The sequence below is a fragment of the Schistocerca nitens genome, chromosome 6, assembly GCF_023898315.1.
Source record: "Schistocerca nitens isolate TAMUIC-IGC-003100 chromosome 6, iqSchNite1.1, whole genome shotgun sequence".
NCBI classification, from domain to species: Eukaryota; Metazoa; Arthropoda; class Insecta; order Orthoptera; family Acrididae; genus Schistocerca; species Schistocerca nitens.
The window spans coordinates 140434533-140460631 of record NC_064619.1 but is presented as its reverse complement, the minus strand read 5'-3'; positions in this window follow the sequence as shown (position 1 = coordinate 140460631).

The following is a 26099-nucleotide window of genomic DNA, read 5'->3' as shown; positions in this document are numbered from 1 at the left end:
ATATTATGTTCATTTTATACCAAATGCAGCGCAGATTGCAGCCCCAATGCATTGCCTTAGGCGTAAGAACGTTTCTTTTGTTTGGTCTTCGGATTGTGACGCTACTTTCCACAAGCTCAAATCTGCTTTGTTGAGTGGTCGCTGTTTGATTCCTTTCGATCCCTCCAAACCAGTTATTTTGTCTGTCGATGCACATTCTCACACCGCATTAATTCTGTCGATCACCCGATCGCTTTTGCGCCTAAGTTGCTCAATTCTGCCCAGCAAAACTAAACTCAAGTCGAGAAAGAAGTTTTAGCTGTTGCATATGGAGTGACAAAGTTTCATAATCTTTTGTACGGTCGCAAGTTCTATTTGGTCACCGACCATAAGCCTTTGACGTCGTTGTTTCACGCATCAAAGCCAGTTCCAGCCCATACTGCACACAAGTTGCAACGTTGGTCTTTGTTTTTGTCTAACTACAATTACGAAATTTTGTTTCGGCCTACAGCCCAGCATGGCAACGTCGATGCTTTGTCTCGCCTCCATATCGGTCCTGACGAAGTGTTTGATTCTTACGACTTGGCATGCGTGTTTATTGATTCGCAGGATAAGGAATTAGCTGATGGTTTTCCAGTGGATTTTCGTCGCATTGCTTCCGAGACAGCCGCCGATGCTTCTTTGCAGATTCTTTTGCAGTATATTCGTACTCAATGGCCTTCGTTTGCTACATAGATTCGTCATCCCCTTGTTCGACAAAGCGGCAGGACTACCTGAGACTACACGTACGTAGGACTGTCTCGACCATTCACTAACTTGTTGACCCCAGCTGCTAATAATCGAATATGGATCACTACTATAAATCAACACTATTAATACACATTTTCACCATCATCTACAAATACAGTTTCATGGGTCGATCACGTAACTGCTAGGCAAGTTCTACACTCCTGGAAATGGAAAAAAGAACACATTGACACCGGTGTGTCAGACCCACCATACTTGCTCCGGACACTGCGAGAGGGCTGTACAAGCAATGATCACACGCACGGCACAGCGGACACACCAGGAACCGCGGTGTTGGCCGTCGAATGGCGCTAGCTGCGCAGCATTTGTGCACCGCCGCCGTCAGTGTCAGCCAGTTTGCCGTGGCATACGGAGCTCCATCGCAGTCTTTAACACTGGTAGCATGCCGCGACAGCGTGGACGTGAACCGTATGTGCAGTTGACGGACTTTGAGCGAGGGCGTATAGTGGGCATGCGGGAGGCCGGGTGGACGTACCGCCGAATTGCTCAACACGTGGGGCGTGAGGTCTCCACAGTACATCGATGTTGTCGCCAGTGGTCGGCGGAAGGTGCACGTGCCCGTCGACCTGGGACCGGACCGCAGCGACGCACGGATGCACGCCAAGACCGTAGGATCCTACGCAGTGCCGTAGGGGACCGCACCGCCACTTCCCAGCAAATTAGGGACACTGTTGCTCCTGGGGTATCGGCGAGGACCATTCGCAACCGTCTCCATGAAGCTGGGCTACGCTCCCGCACACCGTTAGGCCGTCTTCCGCTCACGCCCCAACATCGTGCAGCCCGCCTCCAGTGGTGTCGCGACAGGCGTGAATGGAGGGACGAATGGAGACGTGTCGTCTTCAGCGATGAGAGTCGCTTCTGCCTTGGTGCCAATGATGGTCGTATGCGTGTTTGGCGCCGTGCAGGTGAGCGCCACAATCAGGACTGCATACGACCGAGGCACACAGGGCCAACACCCGGCATCATGGTGTGGGGAGCGATCTCCTACACTGGCCGTACACCACTGGTGATCGTCGAGGGGACACTGAATAGTGCACGGTACATCCAAACCGTCATCGAACCCATCGTTCTACCATTCCTAGACCGGCAAGGGAACTTGCTGTTCCAACAGGACAATGCACGTCCGCATGTATCCCGTGCCACCCAACGTGCTCTAGAAGGTGTAAGTCAACTACCCTGGCCAGCAAGATCTCCGGATCTGTCCCCCATTGAGCATGTTTGGGACTGGATGAAGCGTCGTCTCACGCGGTCTGCACGTCCAGCACGAACGCTGGTCCAACTGAGGCGCCAGGTGGAAATGGCATGGCAAGCCGTTCCACAGGACTACATCCAGCATCTCTACGATCGTCTCCATGGGAGAATGGCAGCCTGCATTGCTGCGAAAGGTGGATATACACTGTACTAGTGCCGACATTGTGCATGCTCTGTTGCCTGTGTCTATGTGCCTGTGGTTCTGTCAGTGTGATCATGTGATGTATCTGACCCCAGGAATGTGTCAATAAAGTTTCCCCTTTCTGGGACAATGAATTCACGGTGTTCTTATTTCAATTTCCAGGAGTGTATATTACCTTAAAAATCTTCAAAGTCCCAAATTAATTTCAACGCAGTCAGTCTCCATGACCAGAAGTCGGGACCTAGACGAACACCCCCTACCAGCTGTAGTTCACGCCACCTCTTATTGTTTTCATGGGCAAAGGCTCCACACCTCGTTAGAATTTCTATTTCTATCTGATAAAAAGACTATCATTGAACAGTATCACGTAACCTCACTAAACAAGGTAGTATGACAAACGTTTCGCTTTATTTTGGAACGTTAGAACACAATCTCGCTCTCAAGAACTGTAGTTCACCACACCTGCTCCCCACGCAATCGACGTTACAATGGACAAAATGTTACCCATCTAAACCCGAAAGGTAGCACGAGAAGTTTTAGGTTTATGGTCTGTTGACATTGAGGAAGGTGAAGTGTGCAACCAAGTAACATAGAATTTGGTTAGTTCATAGCCTCCTACGAAGCGACAAGGAATTTTAATAGAAAAAATCTATTGTACTAGAGCACAGGTGCCACTAATTCCTTTCTCCGAAAGTGCTTCCAGTCAACTACTTTATATTTCTTTCGTTTTACTGTATGAATATGGCTGTGTATTTGTTGCAGTCAAGAAATATTCTTCGGATATATCTGGCATCAACTATTATTTTATTTGTATTAATTGTTTGTGTCAAGCAAAAACACAGAGCCAATGGGGAACTTCAAAAACACAGATTTCTTAGTTAAACGTGCTGCTTCATTAATGTAAAAACTGTAAAAATAAAACAATTAAAATTTTAAATAAAACAGTCTCAAACATTCTTAACTCCATATAGCATACTCTTTTTTATATTTAATATTTTTCTCAAAGTTTAGTGGTAATAGTTAGATTTCATTTATGAGTGTCCATGAAAATTTCGGTAATCGATCTACCTCAAACTATATCTGATTTGCTGTTTCTTGCTGTGTTCATTTCATCTGCAAACAAGCAAGATTAGCATGTGGTAATGTTACTGATGAATGGTCATCGACATATGCAAGGAAACCCAAGGGCCCTAAGTGAGAAACCTACGTGATATCATACGTAAGAAGTTCCCAGCTGAATGATGGTTCAAATGGCTGTGAGCACTAAGGGACTTAACTTCTAAGGTCATCAGTCCCCTAGAACTTAGAACTACTTAAACCTAACTAACCTAAGGACATCACACACATCTATGCCCGAGGCAGGATTCGAACCTGCAACCGTAGCGGTTGCGCGGTTCCAGACTGTAGCGCCTAGAACCCCTCGGCCCAATTGAATGATGTTTGATAGCTTTAATAGAGGAATCTTTACCCTAACGTTGGGCTTCAGTTGTGGCAGGAGCATACCTCTGATATGCAAAAAATAAAATTCTGATGCGCAGTACAAGACTGAAAATTAATGGAAGACAAGGATAGTGACCCACAACAGGAAACTTCATTTAAATAAGAATATTAATACGGGTGGAAAGAATACTTTTGAAGCAAATGGGCCATAAGTATACTTATGGGAGAAGGGATATTTTAGCTGTGAACAGAAACTATGGCCATTATAACAAATAGATTTAGGGACTTGGGACATAAAAGTTATCCACTGACATCTTAGAAAGAATCGTTAACAATCAGACAAAGGAATACAATTCAAAGTATAACCTTGGCACAGTTGGGTAGGGAGGAAAAATCGTTGTGATGTTAATGATCCGTGGGCACGGGTAGCGACAGTCAAAGTTGTTAATTAAAAGTAGTAAATACACGGAACGATAGTAGCAAGGATTGCCAAAATGCGCACTGACAGAAACAAGTTAGTTACGTCATTTTAACACCGCATACTCGGCTTCTGAAGGGAGCGAATTAACTTCGCGTCTGAAAGACATTGGCAGGTGCGACGATACCTCATCTTACTAAAGCATGCTAAGCGTGAATGATGTAGCCAGCAGCAATAGGTATTGGGGGATATAGTTTCACCCCTCTCTCTGTACTTGGTGCTTAAATGCAGATATACTTCCAGTGGCAACAAGGCTCATCTCATCTATCATCTTTTCTGTCCTAAGCTGAAGTCTTTACAAAAGCCTGAGGTGAAGTTTTTAGTCTTCAGAACTCTAAAACGAAGTCATTACTTGTATGTAAATTGAAGGTGGAGAGGGAGTAAGGGAAGGAAAGGGAAGGGACTATTGATATTAGCTGCATCGGGACTATATGCGGAATCAGCGGCGACGAGTGAAAATTTGTGCTGGACCAGAATTCGAACCCAGGATCTCCTTATTATTATTTTTTTTCAGTAAAAGTGGATCGGAGGGTGCTCAGGGGGCAGAGTGAGCAGGGGTCGAAACCCGAAGCCTAGCCACAGTGTCCAGGTCATCGCCAGCGAGCCTGTGGAGCACAGGAAAGTGGGAGACACGGGAATGAACCAAAGTGGAAGGCTTTGTTGTTGTCTATCTATTTTAAAAAATGGTTCAAATGGCTCTGAGCACTATGGGACTCAACTGCTGTGGTCATTAGTCCCCTAGAACTTAGAACTACTTAAACCTAACTAACCTAAGGACATCACAAACATCCATGCCCGAGGCAGGAGTCGAACCTGCGACCGTAGCAGTCGCATGGTTCCGGACTGCGCGCCTAGAACCGCGAGACCACCGCGGCCGGCTTATCTATTTTAATTTTGCTTTTGTGACTTTAACTATTGTTAAGAAAGTATGTGGAACAGTCGTCATCCACAGAGAAAAAAAATATAAATACTAGGTAAAGGAAAAGGAAAAAGAAAAAAAAATCCGCGCAGTCTACGGCGCGCTCTCCCATCCGCGTAGGTCAGAGGTAGAAAGCGATCATAAGCGGCTTAAACTCACATACAGCTGGGGGAGGGGGGGGGGAGGGGGGATGTGCCCCCAGCTCCAGGCACCTCCCAACTTAGTGGAGGTCTAACAAAGACCTCTCGTACTTAGCAAATAATTTGCAGTAATGTGGTGTGCTTTCGAGAGCTGCGTGGTCCAGAAGGAGCAACTGACCGCCCATCCATTGACCCACTAAATAGCATTATACTTGGCGGTGAAAATATTGGTCCTCCGGTTATAGAAACATTCACAGTGTCGAGTTCCTGGAAAAGGAGACAAAGAGGGAATCCAACAAAGCATTGTTGTGCAGCAGCTGTTTCGTGGCAAGTTTCCTGTTGACTATGAGATACCACGTTACTTGGACAGCCGTAGGGACGAAGGGCTGGTGGACGGTAGTCCACATTATGGGCCACTGGATTCAGGGATGTTTGGTCTCCATCATATTCCGGGGAACACGGCGCAATACTAGACTGCAAAAATCCTTAGTCCTGGATGGGAACATTGTAACATTTTCCTGCTTTATTTATTCATTGATGGTCCTCAGTGTCGACGTACTGTGTTGTGAAACTGGCTGAAAAATGGGGAACGGAAGTTCAACACTGACTACTGTAAGTGATGTAGCCAAAAGGTGCAGAGTTGCGTTTCACAGTTTACCTTCACTGTTCACAGCCCCCCAATATATACAGTTAATATGGCTGCTTTACTATTTGTAAATTTATATAAGCCTCATTAATAGCTTGCAGGCAAACATCATCATACTGCTACAACAGTTTGCCATTGAACATCTATGAGCGGTGAAAACGTAACCACACAGTTCTTGCAGAATAATACGGTACGTATTGAACAGACACTGACATTGTTTTAACACACGGCCTATTTGTGTTACACTTATTTCACAGTTAAATTGATGCATTGTTCTTGACCTAACCGGCACAGGTTCCTCGTCTGAAAATCGGCCGTGGCCTGCCTGACACGGGACCAAAATACCGGGTTCTTTATTCATCATCATAATAATAGGTACTGAAACTATACATTTTTCGATGTTTAAGTTACAGAAATTACAATTAAAACATAACTCATTCAATTATCTGAATATACAAGGTGTCCCATTTATCTTGACCACCCTAAATAACTGTTTGTCCAAATGAAAATTACAAAATATTACAACCAAATGTTCTTTAGCCGTCAGGGGGGCACCAATCAGCATGATTGCCTTCGTTGCAGCTTTGTTTTTTACAAAGATATGAACAGCAGTATGACTTTTTTTAAATGGTACCCTGTATTATTTATTCGGTAATTCATTTCCTCTCTAAAGACCTATTCAAAAAATGTATCACAGTGTACCATTCACTGAAACACAACGTCATTAATTACATAACACTACACTGTCGTTGACGCTCCCAGCGCTTAGTGCACGCACTCGGGGTAATGGAACACATCCACGTGCTGACGTTGACAGAGGACAAATGTAAACATATGCAGAATGCACAGCTGTCATTCTGTCAACCGTCGCCAGTTGAAAAGTTGCGTGAGTAGAATGTACACCAACGAAGAGAAGGTAGAAAGGCTACTCATCTGCCGACCGCGGTGGTCTCGCGGTTCTAGGCGCGTAGTCCGGAACCGTGCGACTGCTACGGTCGCAGGTTCGAATCCTGCCTCGGGCATGGATGTGTGTGATGTCCTTAGGTTAGTTAGGTTTAAGTAGTTCTAAGTTCTAGGGGACTGATGACCACAGCAGTTGAGTCCCATAGTGCTCGGAGCCATTTGAGCCATTTGCTACTCATCTATGGGGAATGTACTTGGGTTGTAACTTAAATAGTGGCTACTATTTATTCACAACCGATACAAAAGAGTTACATGTTTGCACCTCTCACTTTCTTTCAAAGTAGTCACCAGCGTTGCGTACAACCCGTTGCCAGAGATGTGGAAGGCGTAGTATACCGTTAGCAGAGCCGGTTCTGTCGATGGTGCAAATGGAGCGGTATATTGCCTGTCGAATCTCTGGAACAGTTCTGAAGCGAATGAAACGAAGTGGTTCTTTCATCTTCTTAATCAAGTCAAAGTCACAAGGAATTAAGTCCGGGGAGTATGGTGGATGGTACAGTACTTCCCTCTCCCACCAACCGAACACAGCAGCCACAGCTTGCGTTGTATGCGCCCGTGCATTGTCGGGCAAAATGATACGTTGCACAGAAAGTGTCGCCGCTTCTTTCGCAAAGCTGGTCGCAGATGATACTCCAAAAACGACCAGCACTTTCTGCGCAACCCACACATCATTTTGCACGACAATGCGCGGGCGCATACAGAGCAAGCTGTGGCTGCTCTGTTCGGTTGATGGGACAGGGAAGTACTGTACCAACCACAATACTCATCGGACTTAAGTCCTTGTGACTTTGATTTGATTCCGAAGATGGAGGAACCACTTCGTTTAATTCACTTCAGAACTCTTCCAGAGATTCGACAGGCAGTAGACCGCTCCATTCGCACCGTCAATGGAACATGCTCTGCTAACGGTCTACTACGCCTTCCACATCGCTGGCAACGGGTTTTACACGACGCTGGTGACTACTTTGAAGGACAGTAACATGTGCAATCGTGTATTTCTTTTGTATCAGTTGTGAATAAATAGTTGTCACTATTTAAGTTCCAACCTACGTAAGTTAGCAGAACAGCAATTGCAATACTGTTTCCTTATGTACGGGTACATATAGTACAGTAGTTTAGCCCTTTTGAATACTGTTGTGTAGAGTAGGCAAACAGTATAGGCTGTCCTTCCTACAAACTGCATCGACATATCAAAAATGGTTCTGAGCACTATGGGACGTAACATCTATTGTCATCAGTCCCCTAGAACTTAGAACTACTTAAACCTAACTAACCTAAGGACAGCACACAACACCCAGTCATCACGAGGCAGAGAAAATCCCTGACCCCGCCGGGAATCGAACCGGGAACCCGGGCGTGGGAAGCGAGAACGCTACCGCATGACCACGAGATGCGGACGCATCGACATATCGTTTCTTTTATTGTTGCTGAAGGTAGGCGAAATGTTCCGCAGGCAGCGGAACTGTACAGAGAGGGATATCCTGACAAGAACCTACTATCCCGACGGATGTTTCCTCGTCTTGTTGCGACGCTTCAGGAAACGGGAAGTTTCAACCCACGGCAACGCAATCGTCTTAGCACAGACGAAGCCGAAGTTACTGTTCTCGCTTCTGTTTGCTATGAATCCAGATGTGAGCACACGACAGCTTGAACACGAGATTGGCATTCCTAAAACCAGAGTACATCGTATTCTTACACGTCACTGGTTCCATCCTTACCATGTACACCTACATGAAGAATTCCATGGGGATGATTTCCAGAATAGTGTACAGTTCTGTCAGTGGGCACAGCAGAAAATCCTCACCAACCCGAATTTCTTCTCCAATATTCTAGTTACCGATGAATGTTCCTTCTCAGACAAAGGACAAGGAACATGCTTTATTTGTCTAGCGATAACCCACATTGGCTTAGACAGATGTAACATCGGCGTCAATGGAGCGTTAACGTCTCGTGTGGGATGCTTGGTACTACAATTATTCGCCCCCATTTCATCAATAGTAGTCTAAACGGCACAGCGTATGCCAACTTCCTCAGACGAATTCTTCCTCCTCTTCCGGATGAAGTGCCGCTAAGAACCAGATTGCTTATGATGTATCAACACGATGGATGTCCAGCACATAACGCCTTACGTGCACGTCGTGTTCTGAACCGAAGGTATCCTGCCAGTTGAATAGGTCGAGGAGGAACAGTTACTAGGTCTGCTAGGTCTCCTAATTTAAATCCTCTGGAATTTCTTCTTTGGAGATGCATTAAAGACGTTGTCTATCCCAGTATTTCAACAACCCCAGAGCATATGCAGGAACGTATCGTGTTTGCTTGTAATTCTCTTCAGCAGGCAACACTGGAAGCAGGAAATAATTCTTTCATTCAACCAGTGCACCAGTGTATCAGTGTTCAGGTCACCAGTTTGAGCACCTTTGTATGTCCTGATCCTGGTCAATGGTACAGGAGAGTAAAATTCAATTTTGTGTTATGTTTTTACTTGGTTCTCATTTGTTCTCTGACAAGTCCAGCAAGTGGACGAGTTTGTGATCCCGGGTTCAAAGTCAGTGTTGTGTTATGTAATTAATAACGTTGTGTTTCAGTGAATGGTACACTGTGATACATCTTTGAATAAGTCTTGAGGAGAGGAAATGAATTACCGAATAAGAAATCCAGGGTGCCATTTAAAAAAGTCATACCGCTGTTCATATCTTTGTAAAAAACAAAGATACAACGAAAGCAATAATGCTGATTGATGTCCACCTGACAGCTAAAGAACATTTGCTTAAAACATTTTGTAGTTTGCACCTGGACAAACAGGTATTTAGATTGGTCAAGATAAATGGGACACCCTGTATAGAATAATTCCTTCTTTTTAAGTTTCTTATACTACAATGGTTAAACCGAATTATTAGTTTAAATGATGAAATGAACAAATACAGTTATATAAACAATACTTTTGACAAACCTGGTAATTACTTTGGAATTAATTAAGGGCTGGCTTTGCTAATATATTTTCGAATGGAGCCAAATAAATATTTTAAGAATCCTAGTGGTTATTCTTCCAAAGGTTCATAATTAGTACAGAGTTTATATTTGTTTGTAAGTCAACAGTAGAATTTAAGTTACGAAACAATTACTGATTTCACCCTATAACAAAAGGTATTAACTAGGAATAGTCAAAATAAATTAGGAAATTGATGACATACACAAAACTAAGTACAAAACTAGACCTGGAGGTATATTCCTTAAGACTGCCCGAATCTAAGAGCCGGAGAGGATGAGGACGAGCAGGAGGTCATCATATTATGCCCGACAGCAAAAAGTGTGTTGGTGAACGTTGAGACCAGAGAGCTTGGATGTCAGGCCCCCAGTGAGGGTCTCTAGGGAAATGACATACAGAAGGGTAGAGAGGGGGCACCCTTGCCATTTGGAATGGCGGATGGGTACTGACCCTGCTAAACGTCTATTGACTTGCAGTCGTGAACTGGTACTGTTCTAAGTCTCCGGAGAACGTCGATGAATGGAGGAGGGACTCCCATCTGGACTGCCACCTAAAACAGGAAACGATGACGCACTATATCTAAGGTGGTATTGTACTCTATAGTGACGACCGCTGCAGGCTGTCGCCATTGTAATTAAGTCGCAGTATTCCGCTGTGGCAGTTTGTATGCTAACCTGTCCCTGAGGCGTCGTTTACTCTGAGAAGAGGACATGAGGGAATATTGTCCAGAGACGCATTGCCAGTTAGCGGGCGAAAAACTTGTAATTGGCATTGAACAGGATGAGCGTTCTGCAGCTCATGACCGTCAAACCACGGGCTGGTTTGTGGACCAGAATGATGATAACAAAGTCGAATGGGAATGCTTGGTCAGATGCAATTAGTTCTTCATAAATAACCGTCCGCCGTGATGCCATGAGGTCCCAGAAGACTCAGTAAAACTCAGTCGGTAAACCTTCAATGCAGGACTGCACCCTCGTCGATTGCATTGTGCACTTGGTCTCGTGTGACCGCCACTATCAAGGTATCCACCTTCGTGTGGACGAGGGTGCGAGTGACGTAATGCCAAATGGAGTCACCGTCTTCAGTATAAGCATCTTCTTCCATGTAAGTACGATGGCAGTGTCTGATGAATGCATGAACGATATCATTCTGATTGATCACCTGTGGGTCATGAGGTTTGACCAGAGCGTCAATGATCTGCCGACTACGCCGTCATTCGTCACACACTACATAATGCACGGATGAAATTTCCAAACCCGCATGATCGTGATGCCGCGTCGGTATCATCATCCTTGCAATTTCAGGCTTGCCAGCGCAGTTATCCTCGCCGTAGTTCTTTGCCGTCCTAGCTGGTTGTCTGGGGTTGTCGGCTGAATGCCCAGATGTCGCAGAATCGCATAGTAGAAGTCGACCGCGTTGCGATGCCAGTCGACCAAGTCCTTTCCGTATCTCATCAGTGTCCTCTGGATCGCTGATTTGCAGGAGTCCATCCATCATGTCAACGTCCAGCGATAGTGGTGAAGCCGTCGTTCGCAGGCTGCCTGTGTCTCAGTGACTTGCTGGCGACAAGTCAGGTCATGCAGATGGGAAATATTTAGTTTCCGTGGGGCACAGTTGCGCCAGGCAGAAGGAGGACCATGCAGATGTTAGCACAATGCTCGGAAAAGGTCAGTGACCAGCGATCGGAGCTCTGTATCGCAGATCTAAGATTCTATGAGGCATACATTTTGTCTAGATGGCTTGTGGAATGATTGGTAAGAAAGGTGTGGCCAGAACTTCCCAGGTATCGTGAAGTAGGAGGTCCAGCTCCACTATACATAGTTCCTGGCATGTAGTATAGTATGAAACCTAATCTTTGGGGTGCACAAAGCAGTTAAAATCACCGCCTAGTAGACAGTGGTCGTATCGCCCTAAAAACAGGGCAGCGATATCCTCTGAATAAAACTGCATTAATGAAGCGCGTCCCCATGGCAATGAGTGCCATGCCCCTAGCTGATGGAAGGAAGTCTACATCGGTGACAAATTCCGTGGCGGACGTAGATGGCCACTCCATGGCCCACAGGATCACTCATGGAAGCATGGGCGGTATAGCAATTGATATTCGGGAGACTGGACAAGTGAACTTCCTGCGGTAGGGTTGAAATCAGTATAAGAAGCCCAGAACATCTCCTGCATAAAGCGGATTTTCATCCTGGAAGGATGTTGTTGGTGTTGACGGTTGTTATCCAGTAGGCCTGGTGGCAGACCGCTGGAGGCTCGTCCACTCTGGGGCCAACGCAAGGTCGTGGGTGTTGCAATGGAAAGTCGTCCCGCTCGCCGCCAGGGGGTTCTGGGGAGAGTATTATCAGTGGAGCGGCGCCGACAGCGCAGAATCCAGTAACGGGTCCTGCTCCTCGACCTCCTCCTCGTGACTTGCCATGGAGGCGGGTATCGGTGTATCGTCCATTTTGTCTTCAGACAAAAGTAGTGGTTCATGGTGTAGTTTCGGCTGTACTATGCCCATTAAAGAGATTAGCGTCCTCATGAGGCGTTGGTGGGACGGGCGCAGGCACACCGGTGGTTGTCGCCGCGGTCACGTCTTCGTCGGCAGTAGCGGATTCGGGGGCCCCGTGCTCGATGTCTACTCTTGGCCGGAAACGGTGCGCCGCCTTCTCTTGTGAGGTTTCGGAGAACGTTGCTTCCTTATGCGACCTTCCGTGTCCGACGACGGAAGGGAGTCGCGTCGCTCTGGCAGGAACGCCGCCGTAGCGAAGAGAGCGAGTCGATCTCCATCATGTTGCCGAGGGTTGGGTCAGCGGCCGGTCGCATCGGCATCGTCGTAGTTGGGTCGATGGTCGGCCGAGGCGGAGGGCCGTTCTAGGCGCTCTCTGCCTGGGTATGGTCGGGCTCGTTTGTGACGTCGTTCGTGGGGTCCGGGCGGCGTTGCGAAGCGGTACGAGAAGCAAGAGTAGCGGCGTAGGTCACCGGTAGCACCACAGGTTGCGACGTGGGTGGTCCTTCGGCGACTTGAAGTTGCGTAATACTGCGTTGTAGGCATTCGGATCTAACGTGGAACAGGTCTGAGGCCGGCTGTCACACATAATTATTGCACGGCATCCGCCGACCTGTAAGTAGGACACGACGTGGCTTCGGTGATCAATGGTAACCTGTCGGATGTCGTTTAGGACAAGATATGTCTGAAACTGTGTTCACTTCTCCGCAGTATGGCTGTACTGTGCTGTATGGTTGGAGTGACGCGACGACTTCCTCTGCAGGAAGTTCGAATGGCAATTCGAAAATGCGTATGGTATGCGTGCCTAAGCCCGCGTGGTAGACGGGTACCGCCCCGACATTGCCATCAGCAAGACAGAAGTGGAGACCCTGTTTGGTCTGAGGTAGGATGCGTTCGCACGCCACGTCGTTAATGATTTTAGATCCACTGTGCTGCTCACTATCGACAAATACACTACTGGCCATTAAGATTGCTACTAGAACTAGAACTGACATGTGATTACATTTTCACGCAATTTGGGTGTATAGATCCGGAGAAATCAGTACCCAGAACAACCACATCTGGCCGTAATAACGGCCTTGATACGCCTGGGGATTGAGTCAAACAGAGCTTGGATGCCGTGTACAGGTACAGCTGCGAATGCAACACGATACCACAGTTCATCAAGAGTAGTGACTGGCGTATTGTGACGAGCCAGTTGCTCGGCCACCATTGACCAGACGTTTTCAATTGGTGAGAGATCTGGAGAATGTGCTGGCCAGGGCAGCAGTCGAACATTTTCTGTATCCAGAAAGGCCAGTACAGGACCTGCAACATGTGGTCGTACATTATCCTGCTTAAATGTAGGGTTTCACAAGGATCAAATGAACGATAGAGCCACGGGTCGTAACACATCTGAAATGTAACGTCCACTGTTCAAAGTGCCGTCAATGCGAACAAGAGGTGACCAAGACGCGTAACCAATGACACTCCATACCCTCACGCCGAGTGATACGCCAGTATGGCGATGACGAATACACGCTTGCAATGTGCGTTCACCGCAAGGTCGCCAAAGACGGATGCGACCATCATGATGCTGTAAACAGAACCTGGATTCATCCGAAAAAATGACGTTTTGCCATTCGTGCACCCAGGTTCGTCGTTGAGTACACCATCGCAGGTGTTCCTGTCTGTGATGCAGCGTCAAGAGTAACCGCAGCCGTGGTCTTCGAGCTGATAGTCCATGCTGCTGCAAACGTCGTCAAACTGTTCGTGCAGATGGTTGGTGTTTTGCAAACGTCCCCATCTGTTAACTCAGGGATCGAGACGTGGCTGCACGATCCGCTACAGCCATGCGCATAAGGTGCCTGTCATCTCGACAGCTAGTGATACGAGGCCGTTGGGATCCAGCACGGCGTTCCGTATTACCCTCCTGAACCCACCGATTCCATATTCTGCTAACAGTCACTGGATCTCGACCAACGCGATCAGCAATGTCGCGATACGATAAACCGCAATCGCGATAGGCTACAATCCGACCTTTATCGAAGTCAGAAACGTGATGACACGCATTTCTCCTCCTTACACGAGGCATCACAACAAGGTTTCACCGGGCAACGCCGGTCAACTGCTGTTTGTGTATGATAAATCGGTTGGAAACTTTCCTCATGTCAGCACGTTGTAGGTGTCGCCACCCGGCGCCAACCTTGTGTGAATGCTCTGGAAAGATAATCATTTGCACATCAGAGCATCTTCTTTCTGTCGGTTAAATTTCGCGTCTGTAGTAAGTCATCTTCGTGGTGTAGCAATTGTAATGGCCAGTAGAGTATATTCCGATAATATCGGTCGCAGGCATCATCACTTCCTATCGCAGATAACGCTGACCTAGAGTGCTTTGGGTCGGGCATAATCGTTCCAGAAAGTATATCGGAGTGTAGATTTGCGGTAATGGTTCGGCGTATATCGTAGACGGTAAGCCGGCACTTACGCAACGGTCGTCAGAATGTAGACAAGGCGAGCTCGCGCTCCGCACACGGAAACGCTGGCGTGTCCGCTCTGTCGCCCTGGCAAAGGCAGACTGCTAGCTGGGCAGTTGTATTAACGCCTGCGCCACCTACACACAGTGTTTATCGCCGCTGCTCGGGCTGCCCGTCACGCCTCCCTGCCGACCCACACCCCCAGCTAGCGCCACCCCTCTGCAGTCCCTGCCCCTGTCCTCCATGCTCCCTACTTGAAGATTCCCGCAGGAGGTCAGGCGTAATTATGCATCCGCACTGAAAATGGTGGATTCGTTGCCCATGTTCGATAGAACGGACACCACACATTCATATAAGTCACTACTGTACGACAACCTAACACAAAATTAGTTTTCTAAGAGCCGTCTGAAATTCCGCAGTCCTTCTGCCTTCGTCGCCCAGTGAGCATGGAGTTTCCAAGTTCCAACAAATGAAAAACATATCCAAGTATTTAATCATCTCCTGCTACTTTCTGTCTCATTATACTTCACCCAATCGCTCGGAGGCCGGCAGCCACAGTTATTATTATAAATTATATTATATAATAAATTATTCTTAAATCGATGAATGAATAACTCTGCATTGATGCGTAGCACGAAAGCGTGGGCTCTCTCTAAAAAGACAGGATGACCCAAACAGAGGACTTTGTTCCGGAAGTTTAAACCGAATGTTACTCCAAAGCATTTTACACATTTGTGCTGATCTGCTAGGTGTCCAGGGATAAGCTACGTGGCTAAGGCGATCTCTCGCGAAAAGTGGGAAATCAGGGTCACTGTGACACTTCAGCACAAATTTTCGTATGTTACCAGCAGGTGTGCCTATTTCAGCTGAGGCCAAGTTATTCGCATCCAGCGAATTTATTTCGGATCTGAAATTATTCTCCTGACGCTTACTCAACAATGACGCCAAATAATGGAGTAGTGGTGTAGAATACATTACAATATCAACTTATGGGTCGTTTTATGAATAGGCCACCGACTTCCAGGAAATCAAAGTCATTCGTTCGCCTTTCCTTAACGCACTGCATTCGTTCTCAGCAGTAACGGCGCTCGAATGTCTATCCTTTCATTTAGATTTAAAAAGCGGTTCTCCACTGTTTCCGTAAGTCCTTGACAGCGAATACTGGGATGGAACTTTCGAAACCTACACGGCCGATTTACTCCCTCATAAATCTCCAATCATAGCGTGTGATATTTAGCTAATGACCTTGTTGACGAGACATTGCACTTTAATCTGCCATCCTTTCTCCCTCCACATTCCCTACAACTGGTTTCATTATTTCGTTACATTTCATACCGACTCCTAGATTATCTCCGCGTATTTACAATATTTTAAGGGATACAAGAGTGAAGCGCAAATATTGTAATATTATACTGACATTTTGTGTTGCTATTATCTTCCATTTCATACACACTTGAAGAGTACCGCCCTTCATCTCTACCATCGGATATACATTTAGGTGACAAAAGTCGTGAGATAACTCCTTATATAATATCTGAGCTCCTTTTTCCAGGCATAGTGCACCTGCTCGACGTGGCATGGACTCAGCAAGTCGTTTAAAGTGACCTGCAGAAATATTGAACCACGCTGCCCTTTTAGCCATACAACTACGAAAGTGTTGCTTGAGTAGAATTTTGTGCACGAACTGACCTCTCGACTATGTCCAATAAATGTTCGGCGTGATTCGTGTCGGGCGATCTGTGTGGCCAAATCATTCGCTCCAATTATTCAAAATGTTCTTCAGACCAGTCTAACTCTGACATGGTGGATTGTCATCCATAAAAATTCCATCGTTGTTTGGGAACATGAAGTCCATGAATGGCTGCGAGTGGTCACCAATAGCCAAAAATAACCATTTTCATTCAATGATCGGTTCAGTTGGACCAGAGGATCCACTCAATTCTATGTAAATACAGTCCACACCATTATGAAGCCACCAACAGCTTGCACAGTGCCTTGAGGGCAGCATGAGTCTGCGGGTTCGTGGGGTCTGAGCCATCAGCTCTTTTCAAGTGAAGTCGGAACTCATCTGACCAGGCGACAATTTTCCAGTCGTCTAGGGTCCAACCGATATGGTCACGAGCCCAGCAGAGACGCTGCAGCCAATGTCGTGCTGTTATCGCAGGCACTCGCGTCGGTCGAGTGCCGCCACAGCACATTAACGCCAAAGTTAGCCGCACTGTCCTAACGGATATGTTCTACATACTTCCTACACTGATTTGTGCAGTTATTGCACGCAGTGTTGCTCGACTGTTAGCACTGACAACTCTAGGCAGACACTGCTGCTCTCAATCGTACAATGAAGGCTTTAGACCACTGCGTTGTCCGTTGTGAGAAGTAATGCCTGAAATTTGATATTTCTGGTCCACTCCGACACTGTGGATCTTGGAATATTGAATTTCCAAAGATTTTCAAAGTGAAACGTCCCATGCGTCTATCTCCCACTGCCATTCCGCGTTCGAAGTCTATTAATTTCCGGCGTGCGGTCGTAATTACTTCGGACACCTTTCCACATGAATAACCTGAGTACAAATGACAGCTCTGCTGATGCACTGTCATTTTATACCTTGTGTAGACGGTATTATCCCAATCTGTATATGTGCATATCGCTATCCCATGACCTTTGTCACCCCAGTGTGCTAAGATGTCTCGGCTGGGAGGCAAGTTATCGCTACACTTGTAATGTTGTTGCTTAATTTGCTATGAAAGCGGTACTGATAAACAATAAAAGCGGTTTAAAAGCTGTGAGCTGTCTGGGGAAGTTAACCTTGTATTACTGAGCAACTGTTTCACCAGGTATCCAGTCTAGCTTACCAAATTCCCAACCAGACTAACATTAATTATAATATTTTAATAGTCATACGACAACCGGTGATATATATATATATATATATATATATATATATATATATATATATATATATATATATATATATATAGGAGAAGTTAAATAAAAAGAAATAAATCAGTTTATATTTGGAAATTTATTTTAACATTGATCATTGAAATTTCAGCATATTAAACTCGATTCATAACTAAGCTGGTGCCTTATTTAGGATTGTGTAAATGTGAGTTTGTAATCTTACGGAACACATCAAATATGGAGCCAAGATTGGGAGACTACATACAACACTGCATTCATAAAATAACACACGAAAAACGTTGAAACATATGCAAAAGGAAATTAACCATAACCAACCGATTCAATTTTCCCCCAAAGAAGTTACGTTCGTAGCACAATCCTGTCCGTCATGTAATTACCACACACTGGTATACTAAATTCATACTAACTCTCTGTGAAATCTTCCCGAAAAGAATAGCTGAGGGCTACTTTGACGATTACACCACATGCTACACGTGGTCAACTTGGTTTACACAAAGAGTGTAACTACACAATAATTTTGATAATTAAAACAAATTACATCGAAACGCAGTTTACAAAAGAAAAACCTCGAACTGGTTACTAACGTCTTACTATTAACCTGATAGGTCAAACAATTGTATAAGCACGTGGTACTGGTCTCACAAAGTACTCCCCACGTGGGTTGAACATAAAGAAAAGTTGCTATATTGAAAAATATTGTCAAGACGAGACGTTATAATCTCACGCACATTCGCATTTAAGATTGATGATGGTAGTTAGAGTTACTGATCAACACGTGGTTCCACTTTACTCACAAAGTAGTGACAAAGCAACTACTGGAATATATTCTGAACTTCACACTCGAATTACACTGCGTTGCAATTTAAGATAACATTAGATATTTTAGAGCTAAATCTGAAATAAAGGTGATTAAATTTTCAGTTAGGCTGAACTTAAGAAATCCATTGTCCTACGGACTTAGCAGACACGCGCTTAGCCGGAGATCTTACCACTTCAGACGCTCGCCGCGGACAGACTGCCGTGGTCCCTTCCTGAGGGGTGCCTCACAAATACAAACGGAAGTGACCAGAGAGGCAGCTTCCTATACCAACATGACAAAGGACGGACAGGACCATACTAAGAATAGAAACCTCTCTGCTTTTAGAAAGCGTAGCTACCTGTTCCGACGTTGGTCCTACTGTTCTCTAGCAGACAGGCTTGTCTGCTACCATCCAGCATGCAACTAGAAATACATTTGGTCATTCATCCTCTCACACAGAATGGAAGGGGGATGACAGTATCTTATCATATACAGTATATAAAAGAAAGCGGATGTAGGTTCCGTATGAGACTGTGTGACATGAATTACATATTAACTGTTTTAAAGTATAGTAGTGTGACAGATCCTTCTTGTTTACGTGTAAAAGTAACACGTTCCACTACTCAGTCTCCTCCCAGATAGTCAGAAACGCCACAGTAAATTTAGAAGAGGAATTTATGCCGTAAAGGACAACATATTTACGAAATTAACATGAAAGGAATCCAACAGAGACCTTTCACACGCTACACAAAGGATAGTCATAAAAGTTTTAACTATTGCCTCGAGGTAATAGTTACGTATTTAGCCTTTTGAAGGCAAGTGCTTGCGGTCCTGCTATACCTTCACATCCACACTGCCCAGTACCGTTGCACTATGACAGAGAAGTCGAGAAAATTGCGCCACATTATTAAAGTGGAATAAGATGCGATGATTCGTGTTCTGGATTTGTAGGCTAACAACCCTGCCACGGTTCACGCTAAACTGGTCGCAACAACACTGGTTAGGTGCCGCAGATGCTTCAGTGTGGTAAAAAAAAGGCAGACTGACGACTAAACCAAGTGGCAGACCATCTCTCTGTGAGAAATGGGGAGTCGCAAGAGAAGTGGAGCATCCGATGCTGGAAGATAAACTAATCAGAATCCTGATGGATCAGCTTTCAACAACTTGAACGACGTACTGAACATTAGAGGATTCCGTAGTCGTTCATACTCATTCAAAAAGCCCGCCGAACCCGTGGCAGCAGAAACATTTCAGCTTTGTGAGACCAGTCTAGATGTATTCTGTAGCCGCCTAAACACAGCACAACGTTGCTGGTTGTACCGCTACGACCGCGATACAAAGAGGGACACATCTAAATGGGGAGGGCCCAACCATGATCATGTAAGGTGATGCTGAGTGATTTTTAGGGTTGTCAGCCTGTGATGCTAGAATATTACGCTCGTAAGGGGGAAATAATCGCAGTCTGAGTCTCCTGACGATGTTACAAGAGGCCATCAAAACGCAGCATCGCGAAAGGTTTCCAAGGAGCTGTCGTTGTTCCACGATAACGCCCCAACTCATTCCTCCGAGGACAGAGTCACTCACACATGCTGCTTCTTTGGCCTCCGCATTCTCTTGAAATGGTACCCAATGACTTCTTCCTCTTCCCCTGGATGAAGAAACCATTGCGTCGCAGGCATTTCAAGAATCACCAAGATTTGGAAACTTTCCTGAAGAACCAAAATGGAGACTTCTATAACCAAGGTCTCCGCCAAGTCATCCATCGTCACTTGGAAGAGTAAATATGCAGAGAAGGCCTAATACCAAAAACTTAGTGGAAATTCTTGTGTCTGTAAAAAGATAGATGTGTAAAGCATACAAATACCGTTGTCATACGTTAGCAAAATGTCTTGCCGAGAACCCGAGAAAGCTCTGGTTCTGGCGGATCGAAGGCTTCTATCCAGTCACTCGTCAGTCAGTCTGTACGGCAGTAGACGACAGCAAAAGGGAGTGTGACTTTTAAATTTCGTGTTTAAGAAATCATTCTTGCAGGAGAATCCTACACACCGTCACACAGACTCCCGTGTAATAATGTGCATCTCTTACGTTCAGAAGCAACTGAAAGACTCTACGGCATTGGCCCCTTAGTTATGTTGCATTTATCGTGAATCTCTCGCCCAGCGCCAAATGCTAAGAGACTGGAAAAAGGTTGAAATGGCTCTGAGCACTATGGGACTTAATTGCTGAGGACATCAGTCCCCTAGAACTTAGAACTACTTAAACCTAAGTAACCTAAGGACATCACACACATCCATGCCCGAGATAGGGTTCGAACCTGCGACCGTAGCGGTAGCGCGGTTCCAGACTGTAGCGCCTAGAACCGCTCGGCCACTCTGGCCGGCAAGGGACTGGAAGATAGAGAAGGTGCCTCCTGTATTTCTTTGAAAGTAGGGTCTCTCAAAGCTACAGACCAACATCCTTAACATACGTTTGCTTCTGAATTCTTGACAATATTGTTACTTCGAATACAGTAAATCTCCCTTAGACGGAAAAGTTACCGCCCACAAATCAGCACGGCTTTGCTAAGCACAGCTCGCGCGAAACTCAGCTTGCAGTTTTCTCACATTATATCCTCAGAACCATGGATGAAGGATGACAGGCAGATTCCATGTTCCAAAATTCGCAGAAAGCGTTTGACACTGTGCCCCAGCGCAGACTGTTAACGAAGGTGCGAGCGTATGGATTAGGTTCCCAGGTTCGTGGGAGACTCCAAATGTTCTTACGTAGTAGAACCCAGGACGTTGTCCTCCACGGCACGTTTATTAGAGACAATATCATGAGGAGCGCCCAAGGGAAGTATGATAGGACGCCTCTTATCTTCTGTGTACATAAATTAGTTACAAATGATCTGACGAACAAGGTGAGCAGCATTCTGCTGCTGTTTGGTGATGAAGCTATGGTGTACACCCCTGAAGGTGTCGTTTAGTGACTTTGGAGGATACAAACTGATTTAGACAATAGTTGTAGTCGGTGTGATGAATGGCAGCTGTTTCTAAAGGTAGAAAAATGTAAGATGAGTAAGAAAAACAATCCCGTAAGATTCGACTACAATCATAGTAGTCTGTTGCTTGACACAGTAACATCGATTAAATATCTATGCATAACAATGCAAAGCCATATGAAATGGAACGAGCCCTTAAGGACGTTAGTACTGAATGGTCAACTTCGGATTATTGGGAGAATTTTAGGAAAATGTCGTTCATCTGTAAAGGAGATACTGTACATATACACTCCTGGAAATTGAAATAAGAACACCGTGAATTCATTGTCCCAGGAAGGGGAAACTTTATTGACACATTCCTGGGGTCAGATACGTCACATGATCACACTGACAGAACCACAGGCACATAGACACAGGCAACAGAGCATGCACAATGTCGGCACTAGTACAGTGTATATCCACCTTTCGCAGCAATGCAGGCTGCTATTCTCCCATGGAGACGATCGTAGAGATGCTGGATGTAGTCCTGTGGAACGGCTTGCCATGCCATTTCCACCTGGCGCCTCAGTTGGACCAGCGTTCGTGCCGGACGTGCAGACCGCGTGAGACGACGCTTCATCCAGTCCCAAACATGCTCAATGGGGGACAGATCCGGAGATCTTGCTGGCCAGGGTAGTTGACTTACACCTTCTAGAGCACGTTGGGTGGCACGGGATACATGCAAGTTCCCTTGCCAGTCTAGGAATGGTAGAACGATGGGTTCGATGACGGTTTGGATGTACCGTGCACTATTCAGTGTCCCCTCGACGATCACCAGTGGTGTACGGCCAGTGTAGGAGATCGCTCCCCACACCATGATGCCGGGTGTTGGCCCTGTGTGCCTCGGTCGTATGCAGTCCTGATTGTGGCGCTCACCTGCACGGCGCCAAACACGCATACGACCATCATTGGCACCAAGGCAGAAGCGACTCTCATCGCTGAAGACGACTGTCTCCATTCGTCCCTCCATTCACGCCTGTCGCGACACCACTGGAGGCGGGCTGCACGATGTTGGGGCGTGAGCGGAAGACGGCCTAACGGTGTGCGGGACCGTAGCCCAGCTTCATGGAGACGGTTGCGAATGGTCCTCGCCGATACCCAAGGAGCAACAGTGTCCCTAATTAGCTGGGAAGTGGCGGTGCGGTCCCCTACGGCACTGCGTAGGATCCTACGGTCTTGGCGTGCATTCGTGCGTCGCTGCGGTCCGGTCCCAGGTCGACGGGCACGTGCACCTTCCGCCGACCACTGGCGACAACATCGATGTACTGTGGAGACCTCACGCCCCACGTATTGAGCAATTCGGCGGTACGTCCACCCGGCCTCCCGCATGCCCACTATACGCCCTCGCTTAAAGTCCGTCAACTGCACATACGGTTCACGTCCACGCTGTCGCGGCATGCTACCAGTGTTAAAGACTGCGATGGAGCTCCGTATGCCACGGCAAACTGGCTGACACTGACGGCGGCGGTGCACAAATGCTGCGCAGCTAGCGCCATTCGACGGCCAACACCGCGGTTCCTGGTGTGTCCGCTGTGCCGTGCGTGTGATCATTGCTTGTACAGCCCTCTCGCAGAGTGTCCGGAGCAAGTATGGTGGGTCTGAGACACCGGTGTCAATGTGTTCTTTTTTCCATTTCCAGGAGTATATGTTACGACCAGATGAAACTAAAATCATCCAGGCATTACTGGGGGCTCTTTGATTGCTCGGGGAGATGACTGATCTTAACTAGTGTATTACACGAATGATAAAAAGATTTACTTAAGTTGAAGCAATTCTTTGCCACAGGAGGACTTTGTAATTTGCAGCTGTCGCTTTTAAGGTATCACTTGGTGCACTAAATAACGGACCCTTTTCTTGAAGTATAACGTTCAACTTTTACAAAAGTATATTTCCATCTGAGACCTGAATAACAGCATAGCCCTTGTCTATGATGCTGACTGCTTCGGTTGAGATCACAGAATGAGACAGAACGTAGCCATGATCGCCTCTATATTGATCTCCGTGTGCGGGTGCTGCTGTTCAGAGAGAGTGGGCGTGTCCTCTTCAGCGTCTCCCATTCGTCACTGAGGATTGCAGTGAGACATCGCTAATGTCTCTGGTGTTGATGTGCGTTGTTGACTTCGGTGCTGCTCTGCGATATTTGGGCGATGCCACAGTGCTACCCAATCTTGAGTACTGCTCGAGTGTTCGGGGGCCCCACTAGACGGGACTAAAGGAAGACATCGACTAATTCAGAGACGAGCCGCTATATTTGTTGTTGATATGTTCGACCAATCGATCAACAAGTGACTATTACGAAAATGCTGCATGAACTCCACAAGGAATCATTGGAAGGAAGAAGTTTATTCTCCAAAACAATGTTCGGAAACTTTAGAGTACTAGCATTTCCGACAGACGGAGAACAGTTCTACTGCCGCCGCAGTACATTTCATGTAAGGACCACGAAATTACCATAAGAGAAATTAGGTCTCGTACGCAGGTATATAGACAGTCGTCTTCTCCTCGTTCTCTTTGCGCCTGGAACGGGGGAGGAAACTTGTTTATTTAATCGTATGGTGTTTTTATACAATATACAGTTGATATAAGGCACATGATTTTATACAATATACATAAGATTAAACCTTAAATTCCGTGTTTTTCAACCAGTTAATTAAGCTGGGTGTGAGAGTGAACAAGTCATAGGGAGTTCCAGGGTATATATGAAGTGACCAGCGTTGGACTAAATGTTCAATTGTTTGCTCTTCTTGATTACATTATCACATTGGTGAAATGATCCAGCCCCATTTGTACCTGAAGTAGCTACAACAACCATGTCCAGTCCTTAACCTGTTGAGGCGGCACCAAAGTTTCCTCGGTAGGTCAAAACCTTCTGGCTTCTTTGTGGGATCAAGGTAATGGGCTCTAGTTCCCAATGTTTTTGTTGACCATTCATGCTTCCAGCTTTCATTTAGATCAAAACTATCCGCGATGAGTTGTCCTACAGTAACAGTTGCTGGTCTTCTTGATCGCAATCGTTGCTGTGGCGGATGACAATTCCTGGTGCAGTGGTAGAGAAGGTGATGCAGAGATATTCTTGGCCTCCCTCAGTAAAGCTAGTTTCCACCTTAAGTGAGGTGGAGGGATGTGACTCAGTACAGCTAACCAGTGGCATGGGGTTGATTTGATGGAACCAGTAATGCAGCGCATTGTGTCGTTAAGTTTTGTGTCCACCTTCTTCACAAGTACACTTTCAAAACATACAGGTACACAGTACTCGGCAGCAGAGTACACAAGACTGATGCCAGTTAACATCTACATCTACATTTATACTCCGCAAGCCACCAAACGGTGTGTGGCGGAGAGCACTTCACGTGATGATGGTTAGGTTGTTTGGGGAAGGAGACCAGACAGTGAGGTCATCGGTCTCATCGGATTAGGGAAGGACGGGGAAGGAAGTCGGCTGTGCCCTTTGAAAGGAACCATCCCGGCATTTGCCTGGAGCGATTTAGAGAAATCACGGAAAATCTAAATCAGGATGGCCGGAGGCGGGATTGAACCGTCGTCCTCCCGAATGTGAGTCCAGTGTCTAACCACAGCGCCCACTTTACGTGCCACTGTCATTACCTCCATTTTCTGTTCCAGTCGCGTATGGTTCGCGGGAAGAACGACTGTTTGAAAGCCTCCGTGCGCGCTCGAATCTCTCTAATTTTACATTCGTGATTTCCTCGGGAGGTATAAGTAGGGGGAAGCAATATATTCGATACCTCATCCAGAATCGCACCCTCTCGAAACCTGTACAGCAAGCTACACCGCGATGCAGAGCGCCTCTCTTGCAGAGTCTGCCACTTGAGTTTGCTAAACATCTCCGTAAGGCTATCAGGTTTACCAAATAACCCTGTGACGAAACGCGCCGCTCTTCTTTGGATCTTCTCTATCTCCTCCGTCAACCCGATCTGGTACGGATCCCACACTGATGAGCAATACTCAAGTATAGGTCGAACGAGTGTTTTGTAAGCCACCTCCTTTGTTGATGGACTACATTTTCTAAGGACTCTCCCAGTGAATCTCAACCTGGTACCCGCCTTACCAACAATTAATTTTATATGATCATTCCACTTCAAATCATTCCGCACGCATACTCCCAGATATTTTACAAGTAACTGCTACCAGGATTCTTCTTTCTATGTATTCGCAATACATTACATTTGTCTATGTTAAGGGTCACTTGCCACTCCCGGCACCAAGTGCCTATCCACTGCAGCTCTTCCTGCATTTCGCTACAATTTTCTAATGCTGCAACTTCTCTGTATACTACAGCATCATCCGCGAAAAGCCGCATGGAACTTCCGACACTATCTACTAGGTCATTTATATATTGTGAAAAGCAATGGTGCCATAACACTCCCCTGTGGCACGCCAGAGGTTACTTTAACGTCTGTAGACGTCTCTCCATTGAGAACAACATGCTGTGTTCTGTTTGCCAAAAACTCTTCAATCCAGCCACACAGCTGGTCTGATATTCCGTAGGCTCTTACTTTGTTTATCAGGCGACAGCGCGGAACTGTATCGAACGCCTTCCGGAAGTCAAGGAAAATAGCATCTACCTGGGAGCCTGTATCTAATATTTTCTGGGTCTCATGAACAAATAAAGCGAGTTGGGTCTCACACGACCGCTGTTTCC